The 16757-nt window shown below is 38.4% G+C and overlaps 1 pseudogene; it reads left to right on the top strand.

The window, feature by feature from the left end:
• The first annotated feature begins 5799 nt into the window (after nucleotides 1–5799).
• Nucleotides 5800–6305, top strand: LOC119817088 (annotated as a pseudogene).
• The last annotated feature ends 10452 nt before the right edge of the window (nucleotides 6306–16757 follow it).

Below are 16757 nucleotides of genomic sequence, written 5' to 3'. Positions count from 1 at the left end.
TTGGTCTCCAGTTAGTGGAACTATTTGGGAAGAATTAGAAAGTATGGCTCTGTTGGACAAAGTGTCACTGGGGACCGGCTTTGAGGTTTCAAAGACTTCTGCCATTCCCAGTGGGCTTCTCTTTCTGCCTCCTACTCCTTTCTATTCCTATCATAGAATTGAAACCTCTTGAACCATAATCCCAATTAAACTCTTTCTTTTAGAATTGCCTTGGTCATAGTGTTTTGTCAAAGCAATAGAAAAGTAATTAAGACATAAGGTATCTTTAAATAAACACACACAACAAGGTTTCATGTTCATCTGTGTTCAGAATTAGACATTTAGAAGTTTCTCCTGGGAGCAATATTTCAAGAACACACTCTATGCTCATAATTACTTCAGCAGTTAGAGGTAGCAAGGTATAAATAATGACAACCAGTGTTTTTAATCTGTACAATTTTCTCATTTTGTTGGCCCTCTTCCTGGCCATTTTGTGTGCATTACTATGCTCAGAGATAGAGTTAGAATTGATAGTAGAGACAGAAGACAGCCTATGGTCATGACCTGCTATGGTTTGAACAGAAATGTTCCCAGGAAGATCATGTGGTTAAATAACTGGTCGCCAAATGATGACACCCCTAGGGAAGTTTGTAGAACTTTTAGAATGTGGAGTTTTGTTGGAGGAAGCAGGCTGCTGAAGTCTGAATCTTGAGCTTTTATGGCTTGACTCTATGCTCTGTCTATTCTCTACTTCCTGAATGAAGACGCAGTGTGACCTGCCCTCACCACTTCCTGCCTTCGTGCCCTCCCTGCCTGCTTCTTGTTTTGCTGGATCTGTTGAACTGTGAGTCAACACCAACTCCTTGTCTTCTAAGTAACTTCTTGTTAGATGTTTTGTCAGAGCACTGAGGAAATAATTATGACAGGACCATTTCAATGAATACACACATTTTCCCTTCCCTTGGGCAATTATCCACTTACTTAATGGATCCTTCACAGAGTGCACTCAGCTTTGCCATCACAAGCATAGACACTGCCTTCGGAGACGATTCTGTAAGAAGTGGCCTTTCAGATGGAAACTAAGCAGTGAAAGCCATTAAATGATGAAAAAAAAAAAAGAATGCAGCTGGGCGGTGGTGGCGCACGCCTTTAATCCCAGCACTCAGGAGGCAGAGGCAGGCGGATCTCTGTGAGTTCGAGACCAGCCTGGTCTACAAGAGCTAGTTCCAGGACAGGCTCCAAAGCCACAGAGAAACCCTGTCTCGAAAAACCAAAAAAAAAAAAAACCCCCAAAAAAAACCAAACAAACAAACAAAAAAAAAAAGAATGCAAAAATTAGTCCCAAAGAAGGAGTTATTTTATTTAACAATCCTGAGAACAAAGGAAGAAACCATTCCTAAGGTTTCTGTTAACAGTCTACACTGGCATTGGGGTGATGGGTAAATGTCTGTTGCCTTCCAAACACAAAGAAATTTGTACTGGAAAAAAGAAATAACTTATTAAAAATCAAATATCCATACTGATTCAAATAGAAAACACATGTGTGTATGTGTGTGTGTGTGTGTTTCTATACTGTGGCTGGCATATAGAAATCAAAGGACAACTACACTGTGGGTTCTCACCTTCCACTGAGTCTGAGACAGGGTGTCTTCTTTGATCTCCACTGCTGCACACACCAGACTATTTGAGCTTTGGGCAATTCTGTCTGCCTCCTGTTTTGTTATAGGAGCACAGGGAATAAGGACACACACAGCTATACCCATATTTGCATGATTCATGAGGTTTGAACTCTGGTCCCCATGCTTGCAATTCAAACGTTTTATTCACTGAACCATCTTTCAAGCCTTGGAAAAGCTTTTGGTTAAACTGCCTAATTATCTTCTATTAGTTCTCTAACTTGTCCCACTTCCCATCAGTCTTCACCCCAATAAAATACAGAAACATTCTAAACTGTTTTTCTTAGTTTCAAACCAGCTCTGAAGTCTTAATCCCCTGAAGTCTTAATTCCCAAGAAAACTAGCAGCCAAGCATTGTCATAAGCATGTTGGGCAAAGTTGCTCAGATAGCTTCTGTAGTTAAATCCCCAGAAAAATTCACAGGTTAATTGCAGTCTGCATCAGCAAACTCAAAGTCAGATTAGATCACTGTAATGAAAATCCAGTACAAAGATTGAAACAAGCAAGAACGCAGTTAATAATCTTAACATTAAGACTTAGAATGCTCGTCAAACTAATCCTCCACCAACACCAGGCAAGCAGCAATCTGATATATTTAAGAATCTCATCCTGTGCTGGTATTGGTAGAAAACACACACACACACACACACACACACACACACACACACACACACAAAACATCCCAGTTTTTCTAGAGTGGAAAGGTAGACCCTGAGCAAAGAAGAGCTGGTTCTTCTGTCTTCTGCCTTCCCTGCCCACAGCCCAATTCTCCAGACAGAACTTGTGCTTGGGTTGTGGTTAGTCTGGATCTTCTCATCTCTAAAATATGGTGATAATATTTCATAGACTTGTTTCAAAGGTCAAAAACATTATAATTATCAAATAGCGCTATATATCCTACACTTTTATAAAGTGTAGCCTTTCTCTCACTCCCTGTTCATCCATCTGTTGCTGGGCAACAAATTACCCTGGAACTCAGCATCTTAGTGCAACACAGCTTTCCTAGCATCTTGTTTCTGACATAGTGACCAGGGATAATACCCTGTTACCTAAGGCGTGGCTGGGAGTTGCTTTCAAACTTCCACAGTGGTTGTTGGGCAAATACAGGTCCTTATTGACTATTAGGAGTAGACTTCTGATTCTCAGCATCTGAACTTCTCCATGAGCTTTCAGACTATTCCAGGATTTCTAAAAGGTAGTTGTCCAAGTGACTTAGAAGAGTCAAAAAGAAAGAAGAAGAAGAAAGGAGAAATAAGATGAAGGGGTGAAGGAGAAAGAAGAAGAATAGGGGGATGGGAAGGAAGACGATGAAAGGGAGGAGTGACAGTATTCAAGACAGAAGCAGAAAAATGTCACAACTAAATTACAGAAGTGACATTCTCTGACCCCTCTCTCAGTTTTCTGCTCATCATATCTGATACAGACAGAAGTGCATGCTGAGGAGCAGGGATCAAAAGTCTTCTGGGAAAGCAGTTTCCTCTGCTCCCCAAAGGTACTTTGGTTGTACACTAAGAATAAATAACTAGTAAGAATAACAAATATGTACTAAAATTGGTGACAGTAAAGGGGAATGCAGATTAGGGATGCTCCAAAAAATACAGGACAACTCACCTATGTAAGACACACAGAATTTCAAATGGTCTATAATGTCCATATTAAAAACCATGACATCATGTGAAACTCAAATTCACCAAGACTCATTTTCTTTTGTAAAATGGGAATGTCTGTAGCTTTTACAGTCTTTGCCTCTTATGAAAATTGATGACATTATTCAGGCAGATTGCTTGGAGTAGATTTGAAAAGTACCAAATTCACCAGGTATAAAGATAATCATGGTTGCTTTCTTCAGATTCATGAATTTGGTTATTTATATCTATATTTATATTACTATCACTGTGGAAGCAACCAAGGAACTGACCAGCACAAATACATGTGTATTTGATAGGGAACCGAGCAATGGCCTGATATGACTCTGGGAAAGTTCGGGTGGCATGATAATCACAATACACTTTTCAATTGTTCTGTCAGGAGCAGGAGTTCTACAGACCAAGCACAGCATCTAAACAGTTTTTTAAAATCTCATTTTCTAAAGCTTCATCTTTCCTGCTACTATTACAGAAATTACCCAGTGGGTAAGGTTACTCAAATGACATAACCGATATCACCTCTCTACTGCTATACTGCATTTTTGTTGAAAAGACAGCAATTACATAAAATACTCATCTTCTGAATGAAAATGACAGCTGAGTCTGTGAGTTTAAAAATATTGATTTCTTGTATCATAAAATGCCATTTTATGATAACTTCTACTGGGTTAACATTGTAAATGTGCTTGAGATAAAGAGAGAGGGGAACAGACAGACTGAAATGGAAAGGAAGAAAAGGAGGATGGAGGCATGAAAGAGAAAGATATAAATGAAAGAAAAAAGTTTTAATAGGGGACAGTGATGTTATTTAATCTTCTTATCAAGTGAGTTTCAAAATACGCTTAAAATTCTTACCACCCAACTTCTTTCTTGGCATGTTTGGCTTTATGCTGAACTGAAATCAGAAGTTCCTACTAATGAAGACGGTTTAATGCGTGTGCATTATTATAATGGATGCCTTTGTTCTAGCACTTCTCCTGTGTCACAGTCTAAGCCATTAATCAGTGGGTGCTGAAAAATAATTGTCTAGTTCTTAACAATTGTCTATTGTTGAAACATTTGGAATTTCAAGATAAAGATGTACAGGCTGCTCTAAAAAAAATAGTTCAAGATTACCCTTCACGGAACTGTGGATGTATTGTGGGAAACACAGAACAGCTGACCTGGTTTTAATACATTTTTGAGTCTCCTCATTCAATTGCCTATTCAAATAGTGCTGGAGAAGTAGACTTCATTAATGTCAGGAAATAATGATTTCATATGTTTTTATGGAGCTGGCACAATTATTAAATGCTGAAACATCATAGAGTTACTTAGCATTTTAAAATAGAAGTGTAGCATGCCAATAACCATAATGGCAACCTCTTGTCTACTTAACATCATTTTTTTTGTGTAGTACTCCCATCCTAGATAGCAGCAATAAATCAGAACCCATATCTGAGTGACTGCTATTCAGCAAGAAATGTATGGCTGCATCATGCTGTTTTAGTGGCTTAAAATTAGATATCTTTCTCATTGAAAATGCTGTAATTTGAAATGCCAATAAATACATTTCATGCCATCTCATGTTATAACAAATTACCATTTAAATCTGTCAAGATAGAAGTCTAACTCATAGCCTAAAATATAAATTCCAAATTGAGAAAAATGCATGCTTTGATTTTTTAATATAACTCACTTTAATGTAAATTTTCTTTTAAGCCTATGTATTTCCACAAGCATTGGCACAGAAGCTACTATTTTTTGCTATAGACCTAAGGTATAATAATTAATGAATATTATTAGCTCTTTTATTTGATGAATGCCTAGAACAAAAAGTACTGTGCATGCATGTGTGGTGTGCATTTTCACAGGTGCACATATGTGTACATGTGGCAGTCAGAGGCCAATCTTGGGTATTGCTTCCCTGGGGATCTACTTTTCATTTGAGACAGGCACTCTCATTGGCATGGAGTACTTTGCATCCTAACTATTTTACTCAACACTAGAAAAATGACATAGACTGCTTTAATCTATTCTTAATGTTTTAACAGTTTTGTTTTAATTGTGTGTATGTGTGTGTGTTTCATGTGTGAACACACGCATGCATGTATACATGTGCCAACACACATGAATAAAGGTGTCCATTGAGGTTCCAGGGTTAGAGTCCCAGGAGCTATAGTTACAGACTCAGATCCTCCACAAGAGCAGTTTGCTATCTTAATTACTGAGCAATATCTCCAACTTATTCGTAACAAATTTTTATTGCTGAATGACTCTTAATTGTACCATTATTCCACAAATTTGCTTATCCATGACTATTCTCATTCATAGTTCTGGGTGTTAAACTAGAATTTCTATAAACATGTATGTGCAAGTCTTAGGACTGGCCTAAACTTTCATTTCTATGGGCAAATGCCTAGAAGTGAGATGGCTCCATCTTATGGCAGGCATATATTTAACATCTGAGGAAGATACCAAACATGCTTTGCAGACTCCACTGTCTCTGTGGTCACTTGATGCATCTATGGTCAACTCCAGTGTTCTTCAACATTATGGCTAATGGCAAGCCCCTGAACTGTGTCTCCCTCCAGCTGTTGGCAGACAATGTTCCAAAGACAGCAGAAAACTTTTATAGTCTGAGCACTGGAGAGAATGGATTTGTATATAAGGGTTTCTCCTTTCAAAGGATTGTTCCAGGGTTTATGTCCCAGGGTAGTGACTTCAGAAGCCATACCAGCACTGGTGGCAGGTCCATCTTTGGGGGGAAATTTTGAGGATGAGAACTTCATCCAGAAGCATACAGGTCCTGGCATCATGTCCATTGCAAATGTTGGACCAAGCACAAATGGCTCTCAGTTTTTTCTGTACCGCAAAGACTGAGTGGCTGGCTGGCAAACATGTGACCTTTGGAAAGGTGAAAGAAGGTATGAGCATTGCATCATGGAAACAAGGGAGCATTTTGGAGTACAAGAGTGGCAAGACTAGCAAGAAGATCACCATTTCTGTCTGTGAACAACTCTAATTCTTCTAACTTTAGGGCATCTTACCCACCAGACCATTCCTTCTATAGCTCAGGAGAGTGCCCTCAACTCATCTGCTTGCAATACCCTGTAATCTCTGCTCTCACTGGAGTTCTTTGGGTTCCATATTTTCCTCATTCCCTTCCAAGTCTAGTTGGATTGCAGAGTTAAGTTTATGATCATGAATAAATACTAAATAAGAAAGAAAAGCTGCCAAATAAGTTTTCAAGAGGTTGTGTCACTCCATTTCCCAGAAATAGAGCCAATAGTTCTTGTCTCCCTGAAGGACGATGAGGATCTATTTTTATATGTTTTTTGATATAACATAGAGGAGTCTCTATTTAACACCTTTATACACAAAAATGTGTTATTTATGTGTGTTAGTTGATTCTGAGAATTCTTTATATATTATAGACTTGAGTTCTTTGCCAAATATGTGATTTTAAAACATCTTATTTCAGTCTGTGACTTGTTGTCTCTTAATAACCAACTTTTGAAAAGTAAAATAATTTATTGTGATGAACTTAAGTTTAAGCTTTGGAATTTAGATTGCCTTTGTAAGTAAATTATTTGGGGGGGGTGTTGAGACAGGGTTTCTTTTTAGCTTTGTGGTTCATTTTTTACAAACATTAAAGAGATATTTTGAAGACTGAAATTCATAATTTTCATAGATGTGTATTCTTTCTACTACATAGGACACAGTTTTGTAATAGCAAGGGACAAAATGTTTTCTGGTCTATGATCATTGAAGGTGTTACTTTACAATAATCAGAAAAAGTTGTTAATAAATTTGAAAACTTCCAGCAATTTTTCTGGGTTTTGGAATGAAGGGTTTACAAATTATTTTCCATATTAGTATAATAATTAATTACAAATTTTTATACTTGAAAATGACTTTTGTTTACATAATCACCATTCATGCTTCATTTTTCTCATCAATGGTTAGTATAATCTATGTTTTCCTCATGTCATCCTATAAGTTAGACAATTTTAATAAGTTTAACTTCCTAGATATATGCCATTCTTTGCATTGAATGAAGTTGTGTTTTGATGTCCATAATTTAACTGTCCGTTATCCAGTTTATCTCCTTCAACAGAAGGAAGAGTAAACACATGAGTTTGATGAAATGATAAGGACATATTTAAGCGATGTAGAATTTTAATAGTTTCTCTGCTTTATTCACATATTGCAAAGCTCTGTCATCTTCCTTAAGCCTTATCAATCACTGATTTTCTCCATCCCTAGTCTGTTTTGTTGCTAGACACTCTCAGGTCCTTGTGACCCTTGGTGAGGACTAGATCCAGGCTTTACTTATCTTTATTTGACCCCAGGAACATTCCAGTCACATGTAACCTAATGAAGCAATCACTTCTGAGGTTATATGAATATAATTGGAAAGCTGGGAGGGACATTTAAGAGAACATATCTGTCATGGTTTGAATGAGAACTGCCTCCCTAGGCTTCTCTTGGTGAACAGTTTCAGAAGGTTTAGAAGGTATGGTTTGGTAGAGGTGTATCAATGGAAATGGAGTTTGAGGCTCCAAAAGCTCACTCCTGGCAAAATCTCATACTCTCTGTCTCCTGTCTGAATATCTGGATGTAATCTCTCAGCTACTGCTTCAGCACCATATCTGCCTATGGGCTATCATATTCTCCACATTATGACCATGGACTAACCCTCTGAAACTGTAAGCAAGCCCCAATGAAACACTTTTTCCTATGTTATATTGATCATGGAATCTCCTCATAGCAGTAGAAGAGTAACTAAGACACTATCTCAAGGCTTCATTGCAGAGATAATGACGCTGAGATGTTGTGGCATAGGTAATGCAGTGCACGGGTCCTCGGGTTACAGATGGGAAAGTTATCCATACATTGTAAACTGAGAATTATTGCTCTGTGAAAGAACAATGTAACATTTGAGTATTTGTGAGGGTTCCTGCAGAACAGGTGCTTTCTCACATACTTTGGACAAAAAATAAAATGGTCCTTTATTCTTTTGTAAGACAATCTCATGGAACAAAGATCACAACCTTTGCAGAGATATTCATATAATAGATAAAGAAAAGAAATACAGATGGTTCAACATATTATCTCAGTGAACATTAGCATTTGCTGCAGTTAAAACTTCTAGATCCAAGGTTATGAGGTTTTGTTTGTGTCCCAGTCCCTCTACTAGAAGTCTTGCCTCCTTACAAGAGATGGATAGCTCAGGCTCCAAATGCCCATTCCTAGAAGTCTTTGCTACGGTCACCCACATAGACTCCTGGGAGTTTCCATTACACTATCTCATTTCAAGATGCCCCTTAATTTCAGGTGTCTCTCCCATCCTCCATCCTCCCTACACCTATTTGTTTTGTCTACAAGATGTTCTGGGGGTAAAGAAAGCTAAGGAATTGTGGCAGTGGCCAACCAGCTTGGAAATCATGCCACAAGAGGGAACCCACCCCAGACATTGCCTGAGGGCTAGGTACCAGAAGTTGACTAGTACAAAGACCTAGGAAAGACCAAACACAATTGCCAATCAAATGATATCTGATGAGGTTCTGCTATACTGATAAATTGGTACCTAGCCCAATTGTTTTCAGAGTCGCGTCACTTAGCAATGAACGGAAACAAATGCAGAGACTAACAGCCAAATATTAGATGGAGGAGCTCAGGGGAATCCTATGTGGAAGAGGGTAAAGAAGGATTGTAGGGGACATTGGGTAAAGGACACCACAAGAAAACCCACAAACTCAACTCTACTAACCTGGACTCATAGGGGCTCTCAGTACTGAACTGAAAACCAGGGACCCTGCATGGGAGTGACCAAGGCCATCTGCATATATGCTATCATTGTGTAGCTAAATCTTTTTGTGGAAGTCCTAACAATGGAAGCAAGGTCTGTCTCTGACTCTTGTGACAGTTCGGGGGACTCTTCTTCACACTGTGTTGCCTTGTCCAACCTTAGGATGAGGGGAAGTGCTTAGTATTATTGCAACTGGATTTACCATGTTTAGTTCATATCTGTGGGAGGTCTGCTCTTTCCTGAAGAGAAACAGAAGAGGAGTGAATAAGGAGAGGTGAGGGACTGGGAGGAGAGGACAAAGGGGAAACAGTGGTCTGGATATAAAATAAATAATAGTAATAATAATAATAATAGTAATAGTAATAAATAATTAATAATAACAATATTTTAGTAGTAATAAACACTCCCAGAAACAAACTTAATATTATGGGCACCAACTCCTAGTTAAGGCTGATGTATTCTGAAGGATGGACAGACCTTCTCCTCAGCCGTGTACTCGTATGTTCCAGTAGATGGTTGCAAACCCATGGCCATACAGATGACAATGGCTAAACAAAACGAAAATGCATTGGCATCTCATTTATATTTTAATAACTGAAGCTTGGCTAAAGATCAGAAAAGTAAAACAGCCACACGGGCCAGCCTTACAGACCAGGCAGCAATGACGCACACCTTTAATCCCAGTAGCCACACTAGCTTGCCATAGAAACCATGCAGTAGTGGTGCACAACCTTAGTTCCAGAACTAGAGAGGATTATTAGATGGGAGGAGGCAGTTCTCAGTCTTCTTCTGAAGTTTCCTAGAAGTGGAATCACCATTTTTAGTCTGAGGTTGAGGTAAGAGCCAGTGGTTGGCTGCTTTGATTTTCTGGTCTTCAGATTGGCCAACCTGACTGTTTTATTTTTCTAATCCTCAGAAAAGATTTATTTATTAAAATACAAATAAAATACCACTACTCAGAAATATATATGTCTGAGAAAGGGACTTGTGGGTGTTGATACTTCAATGGAAGCAAGCTAAGAAAAGGGAAGGGAGAAGATAATCAGAATATAATATATACACATGAGAAATTATTAAAGAACAGTTTTAATAGATGATAACTTAAAAGGAACCAAATCCTAAATCACCAAAATTGATATTGAAACATTTAGCTGTATTAATGGAAATAGGGTACGAGTTAATATAGCTATACTTTGAATCAAAGATAAAACTTCATTTGAAGAATATAGTAAAGTTTATTGGTAATATTCTTTTAGAGAAAAAAATTATCTTGTCAATATTTTTGCCTTTTACTGGTAAAGTTAGAGTTAATTCTGATAAGTCACAATAGTAATGTTTGCCCCAGGTAAACAAATTTTAAAATGTTCTACAAGAGAGGAATGTATTGAATATATAGCATCTCTGAAGGTGTTTTTCCTATCATGGTTCCTTAGTTAGGTTTTCTGTTGCTGTGAAGAGACACCATGGCCACAGCAACTCTTACAAAGGAAAGCATTTAACTGGGGTGGCTTACAGTTCAGAGGTTTAGTTCATTATCATCATGGTGGGGCATCGTGGCATGCACGCAGACATGGTACTGGAGAAGTTAGCTGAGAGTTCTACATCTTGATCTGCAAGCAGCAGGAGTCTGTGTCCAAATTAGGCATCGCTTGAGCATAGGCAACCTCAAAACCTGAACCCACAGTGATGTACCTCCTCCAACCCAGTCACACTGACTCCAACAAGACCACACATCCTTATAGTGCCACTCCCTATGAACTTATAGGAGCCATTTACATTCAAACTACCACACACAGTGGTCTAAGTCTGTAGAATTTAGAATTTAGAGTTGTCACATACAGATGTGTGGAATTCAATAAACATAATTATTCTACTCATAAACCACAACATTGGAGAGCCTACATTTAGAAAGGCTATTAACTGCATTGATATTTGCTAAATACATTGGTAACTGTTGTAAAATTAAAGATAAAATAACTTTACTAGCAGAATTTCAGGACTTGTCTACATAATATTAGTTACTTTTCTTCTTGCTGTGGTAAGATGTCTGACCAAAAGCATCATACTGAAGAAAGAGTTTATTTTGTCTTAAAATTTGGGAGAATACAGTTCATCACATTAAGGAAGAAACATGAAGCCAATTGTTTATACTGCACCATAAATAGTGTGCTAGCTAGATTACTGTTAGCTTGACACAAGCTCTAGTCATCTGAGAGAAGGAGACATCAACTGAGAAAATGCCTCCATTAGGATCAGGCTGTGGAAGAGCCTGCAGAGCACTCTCTTAATTAGTGACTAATGGACCAATCCCATTGTGGGTAGGGGCCATCATCGCTGGGCTGATGGCCATGGGTTATATAAGAAAGCAGATTGAGCAAGCCATGTGCAGCAAGCCAGTAAGCAGCACTCCTCCATGGCTGCTGCATTAGCTCCTGCTTTCAGGTTCCTGCCCTGTTTGAGTTCCTGTCTTACTTCAATGATGGCCTAAAATGTAGAAGTGTAAACCCAATAAACCCTTTCCTCTTCAACTTTAGTCATGGTGTTTCATCGAAGCAATACGAACCTAACTAAACAAGTTGTTACCAGGACAGTGCTGTATGTTGTTTCAGGGAAGAATGTGAAAGGATTTTGGAAATTTGACTTAGAAAAATCATTTAGTATTGGGAACGCAGTCAGCTCTTCTGTAGGAGCTTCTAAGAAAAGAATGTTCAGAGCAGTGTAGAAGATGAAGGTTTTGGTTTGGGAAGTTTCAGAAGGAAGTTTAAAGACTATCAGGGTCATTTGTTATTTTAATTAAGAACCCACAGTTCTGGTTAGCTGGGGCTGAAGAATCAGCTGTGGTTAACAAGATACCAGACCTACAAAAGCTAAACCTTTGCTTTGGTGGAATACTTGATGCTGGTCAACTGGAGCTAAAACGATTGGTGTTGATTAAGAAGAGAGAGACCAGCATCCTGAGGTGAAATCTTCTGGAAAGTGTTTCCTGAGAGTGAGTAAACAGAAGCCATGCTCCAGAAATGGCCAAGTGTGTACCCAGTGCTAGCAACCAAACTTGGCAGTCTAAGAGTTTCGCAGGTGGTACTGGATCTGAAGGCACTAAAGGGTCATAAAGAGAAGCTGAGACTTGACTGTGAGAGACCAGCAGAGGCCATTAGTAAAAGTGCAGCCTGCGTGGCAGTTGAAGGCCCATGTCTGAAGGAGTCATGCAGAGATGTTGAGGTTCAGCACCATGAAGAGAGCCTCAGAGAGTGTTGCCCAGTTGCAGTAGAAGACCTTAGCATTTTGGAGACGCCAGTGCCATGGGAGGACCACTACCAACGCTAGCAGCTGTGGAGTAGAACTAGCCAGAGCCTGGAAGACAAGCTGTGTGTGCTACAATGAGTCCAGTTAGAAAAGTGACCAGCCCTTTTGGAGGATTACTGTCCTCCTGTGGTATGTGGGACCCAGCCATTGACATTGGCATTATTTGCACTGTTAAGGGTTTGGTTTCGTTTTGTTCATATTTTGACTTTGCCCTAGTTTTACCTTCTTGGAATAAATAAGTTATAATTTATTTTTCATTTTACAGGAGTCCATAGTTGAGAGACTTTAAACTTAAATTTCCAAATCTTATTTTTTTCAGAAAAAAATTAAAATTTACTTCATAAATTATAAAACTTTTAAACTAAAACTCATTCATACTTTTTATTTTTATTGAGCTCTAATCTTTTTCTTAATAGAGAATTTGTATTTTTTAAAGATACTGGATATCTTTAAAGAAGTTAAGTTTGTGAAATATTTTATATTGTGATATCTCAATGTGTGATTTGGGGGGATGAACAAGAAAGAAAAGTGAACAGGAAAGAGTGCTCAGCTATGAAACCTCAAAGTCCAAGACCTGTCACGCACTTTCTCCAGCATGTCTCAGAGTCTTACAGATCCCATGACCTTTTCCCACAACACTGCCACCTGGAGACCAAGAGTTCAAATGTATTAGCCTATGAACATTTCACATTCAAACCCAAACAAATATCTACTTGTTTCATGGAAAGGTTCATGGTTATCATGATTAGCTCTAAGTAGAGGCTATCTGTAAAGATGTATTCATAAACACACTGTTGCTTGGTCATATTCTGGAACCATAGAATAAACCTGTTGTTGAAGACCGCGAGATGGCTTGACTACCAGAGTCTCTGGACATGCAGGGGAAGTAAAGGATCAACTCCTGCAAGTTATCGTCCACCTTCCACATATGTGCCATGAAATGCATGCTCCTCAAATAATCTGACTGATTAATTCAAAAAGCAACTAATTAGTAAAAACAAATCAGTTAACAAACTATAAGAATAGCAACCACTTGCTCCTCCTGATTCCATTGTAACTGAGCAAGTGCCATTTCTCTAAATGACAAGGTATTAGCAAGTATTAATGCACTTTATTATAACTCAGATTATTCAAATAGTGCTGGGAAGGAAGGCTACTGAACTAGCAGTGATGACTTCTCCTGTGATTTTTATTAGGTCGATACAGGCATTAATTACATAGAAAATTCCTTCAGACTTACATGAAATTTAAGAACATAAATATAAAAATGTATAGTAAAAATGATGATGTAAATCTAATAAGTTTGTATCTATTAATTCTTTTAAAGTAATTTATGTATTTCGGATTCCTTTCCAAAGTGTATGTCATAAGTAAAAGTGATTATGGGCAAGTTGGAGATATGGAGAAGCATAATTCAGTTTTAGTGTTTAATATGGGACAGAGACCACAGTTAAGTTCAACTTATTTTTATGTTCCCTTCTGCTTGACTGGCATATCTAAAGCTCCTGAAAAATCCATATTGGAGTCATGAAGGAGACAAATGACTTTGCTGAGAGATATCTGCTTTAAATAGGATGTGTTTCTGGTGGGCGATGTTTTATGTCTAACAATGACTATTTCATTGTAGGTGTTGACTACGGTACATCTGGACAAAGATTAAAGGAAATCACACTCCCAGCTTTCCCTAATGATTATTTAGTTTTATGTGACACACACACACACACACACACACACACAAACCTATGCCTGAACAAACCATGATTCTCCATTTAAGACTTTTTTTAAAACTAAGATTTTGCTATATAAATAGGTAGATCTGGAACTTACTATAAAGAAGCTGGCACTGAACTCCTAGCAATACCACTACCTCAGCAACCTGAGTGCTAGGACTCCCAACATGAGCCAACACACCTGCTTATTTTGGAAATATTTCATTTGCATATATTGCCCTTGGATTTCTTAATAGTTCAGATTTTATAATTTCTGGTGCAAATTCTCTTTTATTTTTTGTCCCCACTTCAATAATCTTGATAAGATATAAGACTAGACCAAAGCCAAGAAAACGAAACTTAACAGAGTTGCTTTTGAAAGTTCATCAACAACAAACCTTCTATTGAAACAAAAATAACTAGTTCTAGTTTCCTTCTGTTGCTATGATGAAACACCCACCAAGTGCATCTTAGAAAATGAAAAGGTTTAGTTAATCCTACACTTCCAGGTCAAATTCCATAACTGAGGGAAGTCAGGAGAGGTACTCAAGGCGAGAACCTGCAGGGACAATGGAGGATTGCGACTTGCTGGCTCCCTCACTTTAGCTCACTGTTTAGCTCTGGTCTATTTAGTCTCTTATACAGCCTAAGCCACCTACTTAGGGTTAGTGTTTTCCACAGTGGGCTGGGCCCTCCTACATCAATCATCAATTAGGATAATTTCTCAAAAACACATGATTACAGACTAATCTGGGTATTCCCTCAACTGAGACCCTTGAAAATGACTTTAGGTTGTGCCAACGTGATAGTTGAGACTATCTAGGATAGCCCTTGACATAATACAACACTGGAAACAAATGGTGGGATGGCTAACTCATGAAGTTATTATGAACAGAGAAAGTTCTGCCTGTTCAAAACACAGATAAAACAAACTAAGAAATGCAGTCTGGAACTCTTAAGGAACTGGCATTGACTTGTTTACAATTTCTTTCAGAGACAAATGATAGATAACCTGTAATATTAACACTGGTAGGTACTACTGTGACTGCTGCTGCAGAGCGCCATCCCTGAAGCGGCTGAGGGAGCTTGCTCCTGTTGAGCCCCATAAAGACACAGAATATAGCTGCCAGAGCTGTTGTCAGTCATGAGAAAATCCGTTCAAGAAGATGGTGCCCATTCTTCAGGTAACTCCACATACTGAGGCTCAGATTAACATCTAAGTTTTCAGAAAGAACCAATTTTTGTATACATGGTAAGAACTTTGTAATCAAGGAGGCCAGCTCTTGGCAGCAAGAATGTCTTTGATTATTCTCTCCCAGAAATACAGTTTGCGCAGTGCTTGAGAGGACACATTATAAATACTCATTTGTGATGGTTTATGAGGTTGTCAGAACACCTAAGAGCTTTGCACAGTTATCATTTAAATGTTTGCAACAGGCTTATGAAGTAGGATCGTGCATTGTTCATGCGTTAACACTAATGACACTTATGCATGAGATATAGGGTCTTAACCAGGGCTCTTTTAATAGTTTCTTTTCTCATTACTGTGACAGAATACCTTACAACAAGATAATTAAATGAGTAAGAGTTTGTTTTGGCTTATAGTTTGAAGAATATAGTCTATCTTGGCAGGGAGGAGATGGCAGCAGAAGCGGGAGATTGTTTGGTCATAATATACCTGCAGTCAGGAGACAACAAATAGGAAGCGGGCCTGGATGCACTTCCTCCAATGAGGCTCCTCCTTCTAGAGGCTCCACAACATCCTCAAATAGTGGAACTGACTGCCAAACAAGTGTTCAAACACACAATCCAATGGGGAATATTTAATATTCAAAATAAAAACAGTCCTCTGCTTCCAGAGATCAGATACTATCTCAAGGGACAAATTTCTATCTGACATAGTAGAGAAAAAAAGCTAGCAACAAAGGGAGATGTCTGAGGGAGAAACCTCATGGGTGTTTAGGGCCAAATTTCTTCATTTGTAATAAACCTTCATCAATGATATTTGTATCTCAGAGTGGTTGAGAAAAGTTGTATCTCAACTGATCAATTAAATCACCATATTCTGAATGAATATACTTTAAGAGGCTCTGTCTCATTTCATTATAAACATTTTAAAGGCCTAGTCACAATAAGCACTTGACTTTTAAAGTGTATCAGTATTTCAGATTTATCTGAAAAGACTAATAAAATATTGGGTGGGAGTTACAATAGGAGGAATGGTCCGACATCAGTCTTTCAGTACCCACAGCTGAGAAGCCTAGTGTCACCTAGAAAGTCAGCCCATTCTCTAAGAAAGATATCCAGTCTTTTCAAGCTTAAGTTCAAGGGTTGGCTAAAGCTTAGTGGAAGAAGTGAAGACAGACTCATGTTTGACTGGATCAAGTCAACTGGTATTTGTCCAGGTTGGTCGCTGGGGACAACTAGTTCAGCTTATCCTCCATAAACTATCTGCAGTAGTTTGAAAGAAAATGGCCCCTGAAAGGAGTGGCATTTTTGGGAGGTGTGGCTTTGTTGGAGTAGGTGAGGCCTTGTTAGGGGAAGTGTGTCAATGTGGAGGCAGGCTTGGAGATTGTTTGCTTTAAGCTTCACAGTGTCACCGTCAACTTCCTGTTTCTTACAGATGTAGGCCTCTCAGCAACTACTCCAG

This window comes from Arvicola amphibius, chromosome 6, assembly GCF_903992535.2.
Source record: "Arvicola amphibius chromosome 6, mArvAmp1.2, whole genome shotgun sequence".
In the NCBI taxonomy this organism is placed as follows: Eukaryota; Metazoa; Chordata; class Mammalia; order Rodentia; family Cricetidae; genus Arvicola; species Arvicola amphibius.
This window is presented reverse-complemented; position numbering and strand designations above follow the sequence as displayed.